At 54.2% G+C, this 8,721-nt stretch overlaps 1 pseudogene; it reads left to right on the forward strand.

The window, feature by feature from the left end:
- The first annotated feature begins 257 nt into the window (after positions 1–257).
- LOC119355110 overlaps positions 258–8,721 on the forward strand; it is a 14,784-nt pseudogene continuing 6,320 nt past the window's right edge.

Consider the following 8,721-nt stretch of genomic DNA (forward strand, 5'->3'; position numbering starts at 1 on the left):
TGACGTCTGGGTTGCAAAGGATGAGGTTTGCAACAGGTACGCACGGAATTCCCAGAAAGGTTGTCGTCTTTTCCATAGGCGAGTGAACAATATTTGGCTCAGCTTGCACGATGCTGGTCACTCGCAACTACCCGGATCCGAGTTGGTTTCCCTCATGAACACCAGAAATTAAAGAAAATCGCCGCTGAACTTCCCGCTCAATCAATGCCTCTATTTAGTCGCAAGCCCACCCCGCCGATCGAGTACGATAGTACTATATGGCTAGGACGGATGCCTTCCAACGCCGCCGGCTGTGCACGGACGAGGACCGCCTCGGCGCCCTCCCCGACGATCTCCTTCTTGACATCCTGCGCCGCCTCGACACCCGCACCGCGCTCGGCACCGCGGCGCTCTCCAGGCGTTGGGCCAGCCTGCCCCGCGAGGTCCCCGTCCTGGACCTCAAGGTCAGTGACATACTGCCGCCGTGCTACCACCGGTGCTTCCGCCTCCGCGAAGACGCCAGGGATTCGAAAATCAGCTCCACCTTGTCTGACAGGAGGCTTCTAGAGGCTATCACCGCCCGGTACGAGTGCCGCGCCATGCGATCCATGGTCTGCTCCGTCAAGAGCCTCCTGGCCAGCCCCGCTCGCCGGCGCGTGGAGAGGCTGTCGCTCGAGGTCTTCGCCTATAGCACCTCGGCCTGCATCAACTGCCTGGTCGTGGATGCCGTTGATTCCTAGGGCGTCCGGGATCTAGAGGTTGTTGCCACCCCTACGGGGCCGCTCACGCGTTAGGAGCCGCCGGCCTACAGCTTCCCTCTTGGCCTCATCAGCAGGAAGCCCGGCGAGTCCCGACTGCGAAGCCTCAAGCTTTCCAACTGCTTGCCCCCGTCGCTCCGGGGATTCAACGCGCTCACCACGCTCGTCTTGCGAGACTTGCCGGTCCCCACGCTGGCGGCCGCCTACGAGGAAGCGGTCGCCGCGTGCCCGCAGTTGCAAGTGCTACACATCCTTTCATGCGAGATCAAGATAAGTGCCCGCAGGGTGGTTCTTGACGCGCCCAAATCGGAAATCAGGGAGCTTGTACTCGGCGGCGAGCTCGTGTCAGTGGAGATCCGGTCTCTCCCGAAGCTCGAGAGTCTCGCCAGCCAGGAAGCTACTGTGCTGCTTTGCTCCGCCGCCGCCGCCCCGTGCCTTGCGCACGTGAGCCTCGCCTTCTCGGTTGGCCGACTGGAAGGGTGCGGTTTACCTGGACTAAACCGCTCCTATCGCGACTTCTTGATTCAGCGGCTCGTGCAGTTCTTCCAGGGCGCCATCACCATGAAGGATCTCGTCTTGCGGTTTACTGGGCCAGAGATGTGGATCATGCCGAAGAATCCCTTCTCTGCAATGTCGAACCTGAGAAGGCTGCTGGTCGCCGACGTGCCTTCCTCATGGGACGCCTGATGAAGCCATGTACCTAGGGTAGGGGCACGGACCTGTCCAAGGAGCCCTACCCTAGGACATCCCTAGGAGAAGTCACCTTTCAATCGACTTGAAGGTATCCCACTCGACGGATTCAATACACTCGACCAGAAAGCTATCACTCGACCATGAAGCCAACCACTCGACCGCCAGGAGACCTATAGTCACTCCGCAGGCAAACGGTCAGCTGTTAAGTAGTCTTTATGGTCATTATAGCACTTTATTAGGGGCGTTACCAGTAACGCCCGACCTTAAATGTACCTGAAAACCCTGCATTACTGATGGCAGGAGGGGGCCGGCGAACTCTATATAAGCCACCCCCTCCTCAGGATGAAGGGTTCGCACCCCTGTTATTCACACGCCAGTAATCCAGTCGACCGCCTCCGGGCACCGAGACATAGGGCTGTTACTTCCTCCGCGAAGGGCCTGAACTCGTACATCTTGGTGTGTTTATAACTTCCCAATAGCTGAGATCTAGCCTCTCCATACATACCCCCCTACACAACTGTCAGAGTTAGAACCACGACAGTTGGCGCCCATCGTGGGGCAGGAATCTTAGCACCTGATTGGAGAAGTTGCGATTTTTTCGATCCCTTTGATCATGGTTTCGTGCGGAGTTTTGGTGGAGGGCCGCGAGATCCGCCTCGGCGCACTCACGTTCATCGCTGACGACTCCGCCTGGCTTCAGGAGGCGCCACTCGACATCGACGCGCTCCCCGTCCGCGGTGCGACGCATTTCCGCGCATGCGTTCATGGCGTCCTCCTGCGGCAGCCGTCGACCCAGTATCGGTCGGCCCCCATATCGTCTCCCCGCTCTGTCTCCCACCGGCGCAAGCGCTCCGGTCGGTCGAGGCTTTAGAGGTGGGTGAGGCATGCCGTGGCTCGCCAGTCGGCCGCCCCGCAAGTCGCGGCAATCGAGCCCGACGAATCCCTCTGCGGCCTGTTCGACTGGCTCCGTGGAGACCGCATCCGAGTGCGAAAGCAGCGACCCAGCGGCTGAGATCCTGGCGGTCGATGGAACGCACAGTCCTCCCGGTTTCCCTCGCGCTGATGGAGGCGCGGGTGGGGGCAACCCGTCGCATCCCCACGATGAGTATCTCCCCGAACCGCTCACGTCATCACAGCGAGAGGAGCTTCGCCGCCGGAACACGGACGCACTCCGCACTCCTATCGTCGGAGAGACCCCCGAGGCCCGGGCCTTGGAGGACGCACGCTTGGCTAATTTGGCCCAGCGCACTCGACTGGAGAATCTCTAGCGAGCACTCGACGAGCAAGCGCGTCAGCGGGCTCCCGAGTCTAGTCGACGCCAGCTCTTCCCGCCGACGCAGGTATACCGAACCCCAATTCAGAATTTGGCCGCCGCGGCCCGTATAGCAGAATCGATTCAGCCCTCCCAGTCGGAGGCTGGCAGGGGCTTGTTACAGATTAGAGCGTTGCTCCGGGCGGCGGGAAACCAGAATTCCGCTGTTTCTCAGTCGCGGAATAGGATCCACAGTCGATCCGTTGCGACAGATACAGTCCAGTCGGCTCACAGCCCGCGGTCGCCCCCGAGGCGTGAGGGACGTGGCGACCGGCATGATCAGTACAGAAGGAATGAGCAGTATGATCACCGATCCGATCGTGATGATCGACGTCGAGTGCCAACCCCTCCCCCGAGGAGTGGGTCATATGCGCCTCGACATTGAGATGACAGGCGCCGTCATAGCGTTGGGCAGAGGATTCCCGTCGACCCCAGGGACCCAGGCTTTGACGCGAGATCTGTCCTCGTTCAAGGCTTGTCTGACAGGAACAGGGCTCATCGGGAAGGCAAGAACAGAGATGCGCCCGCCAGCAGCAGAATACGTGTTTCAGGGCCAGAGTGTTTCAGTCGAGCCATCAGGGCCGCGGTGATTCCTCCCAACTTTTGGTTGGCGACTAGAGTCGTCAAGTTCACCGGTGAGTCTAAGCCTGACACTTGGCACGAAGATTACCGAGTGGCTGTACAGATTGGCAGTGGCAATGATGAGGTGGCTATGAACCATTTGCCTCTCCTGTTAGAGGGCTCGGCCAGAGCATGGCTGAATCAGTTAGCACCCAGTAGCATCTACACTTGGGAGGATCTCTCTCGAGTGTTTGTCACAACCTTTGAGGGAACATGCAAGTGACCCGCAGGCCTTACAGAATTGCGGTCTTGCGTGCAGAAGCCGAGTGAAACTCTGAGGGATTACATCCAGAGGTGGATCACTTTGCATCACACGGTTGAGAACGTACCGGATCACCAAGCAGTTTGTGCCTTTAAAGAAGGCGTCAAGAACAGAGAGTTGAACCCGAAGTTTGGTCGGACCGGAGAAATGTCCCTGAATCGGATGATGGAAATTGCCACCAAATACGCTAACGGAGAAGATGAAGATCGACTCCGGAGTGGCAAGCAGAAAGCAGTCGCCCAGGAAACCGAAGGCAATTCCAGTCGGAAGCAGAAGCGGAAGGCCGAGCCAGCCGCCCCTGGGGAGGCCCTGGCCGCAACCCAGGGAAATTTCAAGGGAAAACCCAAAGGCCCCTGGAAGCCCAAGAAAGTCAAGGATCAAGATGGAAATGATGTTTTGGATCTGCCATGTCACATCCACACCAAGAAAGATGAGGAGGGTAATTTTATTTACCCAAAGCATACCACTCGACAGTGTCGGCTCCTGATCCAGCAGTTTCAGGGCAAATAGTCCAAAGATAAGGAAAAAGAGTCGGACAGAGTTGAGGACAAGGAAGATAGTGACAATGGATACCCCCAAATCAATTCCACCCTGATGATTTTTGTTGATGTCGAAAGCAAAAGTCGACTGAAAGTCATTAACCGTGAGGTGAATATGGTTGCTCCGGCAACACCCAGTTATCTGAAGTGGTCTCAGACTGCCATCACATTTGACCAGTCTGATCACCCTACACACATTGCCACCCCTGGGAGGCAAGCTTTGGTGGTCGACCCAGTTGTCGAAGGCACTCGACTGACCAAAGTCCTGATGGATGGTGGTCGTGGCCTGAACATATTGTATGCTGAAACATTGAAAGGAATGGGCATTCCGATGTCCAGGCTCAGTGCCAGTAACATGAGCTTCCACGGAGTCATTCCTGGAAAGAAAGCCGAATCACTCGGCCAGATTGCTCTCGACGTGGTTTTCGATGATTCAAAGAATTACCGTAGGGAAAAGTTGACATTTGTGGTTGTGAACTTCCAAAGTGCTTATCATGCTATTCTGGGCCGGCCAGCTTATGCACGCTTCATGGCTCGGCCATGCTACGTGTATCTCAAGTTGAAGATGCCCGGCCCCAGAGGTGTGATCACCGTTACCGGCAATCAGAAGAAAGCAGAAGAGTGTTTTCAGAAAGGATCAAAGATTGCTGACGCTCAGATGGCAGTTGTTGAGCTACAAGAGTACCAGAAGACTGCTGATCCGAGTGAATTGCTACGAGCCAAGAAGCCTGCTTCAGAATCTGCTTTTCAGTCGTCCGGTGAAACTAAGCCGGCTCACATTCACCCGACCGACCCCGACGCTGCTCCGACTCACATCTCGACGACACTCGACTCCAAATAGGAAGAAGCGCTCATCCAGTTCCTCCGTGAGAACTGGGACGTCTTCACATGGAAGCCTTCTGACATGCCTGGAGTTCCTAGGGGGCTGGCTGAGCACCGTCTACGAGTCGACCCGAAGTTCAAGCCTGTGAAAGAACATCTTCGACGGTCCGCCGTCCAGAAGAGGAAAGCTATTGGCGAGGAGGTGGCTCTGCTCTTAGCAGCGGAGTTCATCCGATAGATTTACCACTCCGAGTGGCTCGCCAATGTTGTCATGGTCCCCAAAAAGGAAAAGTCACTTCGCATGTGCATTGACTTTAAACACATCAATCGGGACTGCCCGAAAGATCATTTCCCTTTCCCCCACATCGACCAGGTAGTGGACTCGACCGCAGGGTGTGAGTGTTTGTCTTTTCTAGATGCTTATTCAGGGTACCATCAGATCCGTCTGTATGGACCCGACGAGATCAAAATGGCTTTCATCACCCCATTTGGGTGCTTCTGTTATGTCACCATGCCCTTCGGCCTCAAGAATGCTGGAGCCACGTTCATGAGGATGATTCAGAAGTGTTTACTCACTCAGATCAGTCGGAACGTAGAAGCATACATGGATGATATTGTGGTTAAGTCACGGAAAGGTTCCGACCTACTGACTGACCTTGCCGAAACCTTTGCTAACCTCAGGGGATACGATATCAAGCTCAATCCATCAAAGTGCACATTCGGAGTTCCAGGTGGAAAGTTACTCGGTTTTCTCGTTTCCGAACGAGGAATCGACGCCGATCCCGAGAAAGTTGGCACCATACTCCGGATGAAGCGCCCTGTGCGCGTACACGATGTCCAGAAACTTACAGGTTGCTTGGCCGCTCTAAGTCGATTCATTTCTCGTCTCGTGAAAAGGCGTTGCCTCTTTACTGACTGATTAAGAAGTCTGACAAGTTCGAGTGGACTCCAGAAGCTGACGCAGTGTTTTCAGAGATCAAAGCTCTGCTCTCCACCCAGCCGGTGCTTGCTGCCCCAATCAGTAAAGAGCCTCTGCTGCTGTACATTGCGGCCACGGGACAAGCTGTCAGTACAATACTCACGGTCGAGCGGGAAGAAGAAGGAAAGGCCTTCAGAGTTCAGCGCCCAGTATATTATGTGTCTGAAGTTTTGACCCCTTCGAAGCAAAGATATCCCCATTACCAGAAGCTTGTATATGGGATCTACATGACCATGAAGAAGGTTGCACACTACTTCTCCGACCATTCCATTACAGTCGTCGGTGACGCTCCACTGTCAGAGATCTTGCACAACAGAGATGCAACTGGTCGAGTGGCTAAGTGGGCGATTGAACTCCTCCCCCTAGATATCAAGTTTGAAGCAAAGAAGGCTATCAAGTCCCAAGCAATTGCAGATTTCATCGCCGAGTGGATTGAACAGCAACTCCCGACTCAAGTTCACTCGGAGCACCGGACCATGTTCTTCGATGGATCTAAGATGCTGAACGGTTCTGGTGTTGGGGTAGTATTGGTCTCCCCCCGAGGAGATAAGCTCAGATACGTTCTCCAGATTCACTTCGATTCCTCCAACAATGAAGCAGAATATGAAGCACTCTTGTACGGGTTGCACATGGCCATTTCACTCGGCGTCCGGCGCCTCATGGTCTACGGCGACTCAGATTTGGTGGTTAATCAGGTGATGAAGGAGTGGGATGTCAGAAGCCCAGCTATGACTGGCTATTGCAATGCAGTAAGAAAGCTAGAAAAGAAATTCGAGGGGTTAGAGCTTCATCACATCCCCCGACTAAAAAATCAAGCAGCAGATGATCTGGCAAAGATAGGCTCCAAGAGAGAAGCCATTCCCAGCAATGTGTTTTTGGAGCACATCCGCTCGCCGTCAGTCTAGGAGGATCCCTTCGCAGAAGAAGCCCCGCAACCGAAAAGTGCCATAGATCCGACTGAAGTCGAAATTCCTGATGTGGTCGACCTAGTCATGGAGGTCTTGGCTATCACTCCTAACTGGACGGTACCATACATCGCGTATATCTTGAGGAAAGAACTCCCGGAGGACGAGGAAGAGGCTCGACAGATCGTCCGCCGATCCAAGGCCTTCACAGTCATAAAGGGACAGTTGTATAGGGAAAGCGCGACTGGAATCGGTCAGAAATGCATAACACCAGAAGAGGGTCAGATGATCCTTAATGATATCCACTCGGGGACCTGTGGTCACCATGCGTCCTCTCGGACCATTGTGGCTAAAGCATACCGAGCAGGATTTTACTGGCCAAGAGCAAATGAGATGGCAAAAGAGATAGTCGACAAGTGTGGAGGCTGCCAGTTCTACTCCAACATGTCACACAAGCCTGCATCAGCCCTGAAGACCATTCCACTCGTCTGGCCCTTTGCTGTCTAGGGACTAGACATGGTTGGCCCACTGAGAACAGGCAGAAGTGGTTTCACTCATGTGCTTGTGGCAGTCGACATGTTTACCAAATGGATTGAAGCTAAGCCTATCAAGAATCTTGATGCTTGCACTGCTATCAGTTTCGTCAGAGGGCTAACATTCATATATGGAGTCCCGCATAGCATCATCACTGACAATGGGTCAAACTTCGATTCGGACAAGTTCAGAGCTTTTTGCGCCTCTCAAGGCACTCGAGTCGACTACGCATCGGTCGTCCATCCCCAGTCGAATGGACAAGCTGAAAGAGCAAATGGTCTGATTCTCAAAGGACTAAAGCCTTGACTGATGCGTGATCTCAAGCACGCGGCAGGTGCTTGGGTCGACGAGCTTCCGTCAGTTCCGTGGGGATTGAGGACCACCCCGAACCGATCGACTGGAAGAACTCCATTCTTTCTGGTTTATGGAGCCGAAGCAGTTCTGCCAAGTGATCTTCTTCACAACGCACCCCGAGTCGAACTTTATACCGAAGATGAAGCAGAACAAGCCCGGCAAGACGCAGTCGACCTCCTAGAAGAAGAAAGAGATATGGCCATGATCAGATCGATCATTTATCAGCAAGACTTGCGTCGATTCCACGCCAAGAATGTCAAGAGTCGAGCCTTCCAAGAAGGGGATTTGGTCCTCCGAGTGGATCAGCAGAAACCACACAAGCTTTCTCCTACTTGGGAAGGCCCCTTCATCATCACCAGAGTCCTCCACAATGGAGCATATCACCTCTACAATGTTGATCGCCAGATCAACGAGCCACGAGCTTGGAATGCGGAACTACTCCACCCCTTTTACACTTGAGTTCTCCCTTGGACGGGATGTAATAAGAAAAAAAATTCCCGCAGTTCATTTTTATCAAAGACAAGAGTGTTTCAATAATTGCTGTCACTTTTGTTTGTGTGCGAAATCCCTCAGTGGGTTACTTAGCTGCGAATCCGTTTCGCCTAAGTTCGAAAAATCCTACCGAGTGGAGAGCCAGACTCCCACTCGGGGGCTTAACTACAGCCCAGTGCTTGCCTAAGTGTTTAAAATCCTACCGAGTGGAGAGCAAACCTCCCACTCGGGGGCTTAGCTGCAGTCCAGCACTCGCCTAAGTTCTCTCACTTAGAGACTTAGCTGCAGTCCGGCACTCGCCTAAGTTTGAAAAAATCCTACCGAGTGGAGAGCGATCCTCCCACTCGGGGGCTTAGCTGCAGTCCAGCACTCGCCTAAGTTCTCTCACTTAGAGACTTAGCTGCAGTCCGGCACTCGCCTAAGTTCTCTCACTTAGAGACTCAGCTGCAGTCCGGCACTCGCCTAAGTGTT

Source organism: Triticum dicoccoides, chromosome 1A (assembly GCF_002162155.2).
Source record: "Triticum dicoccoides isolate Atlit2015 ecotype Zavitan chromosome 1A, WEW_v2.0, whole genome shotgun sequence".
Lineage (NCBI taxonomy): Eukaryota > Viridiplantae > Streptophyta > Magnoliopsida > Poales > Poaceae > Triticum > Triticum dicoccoides.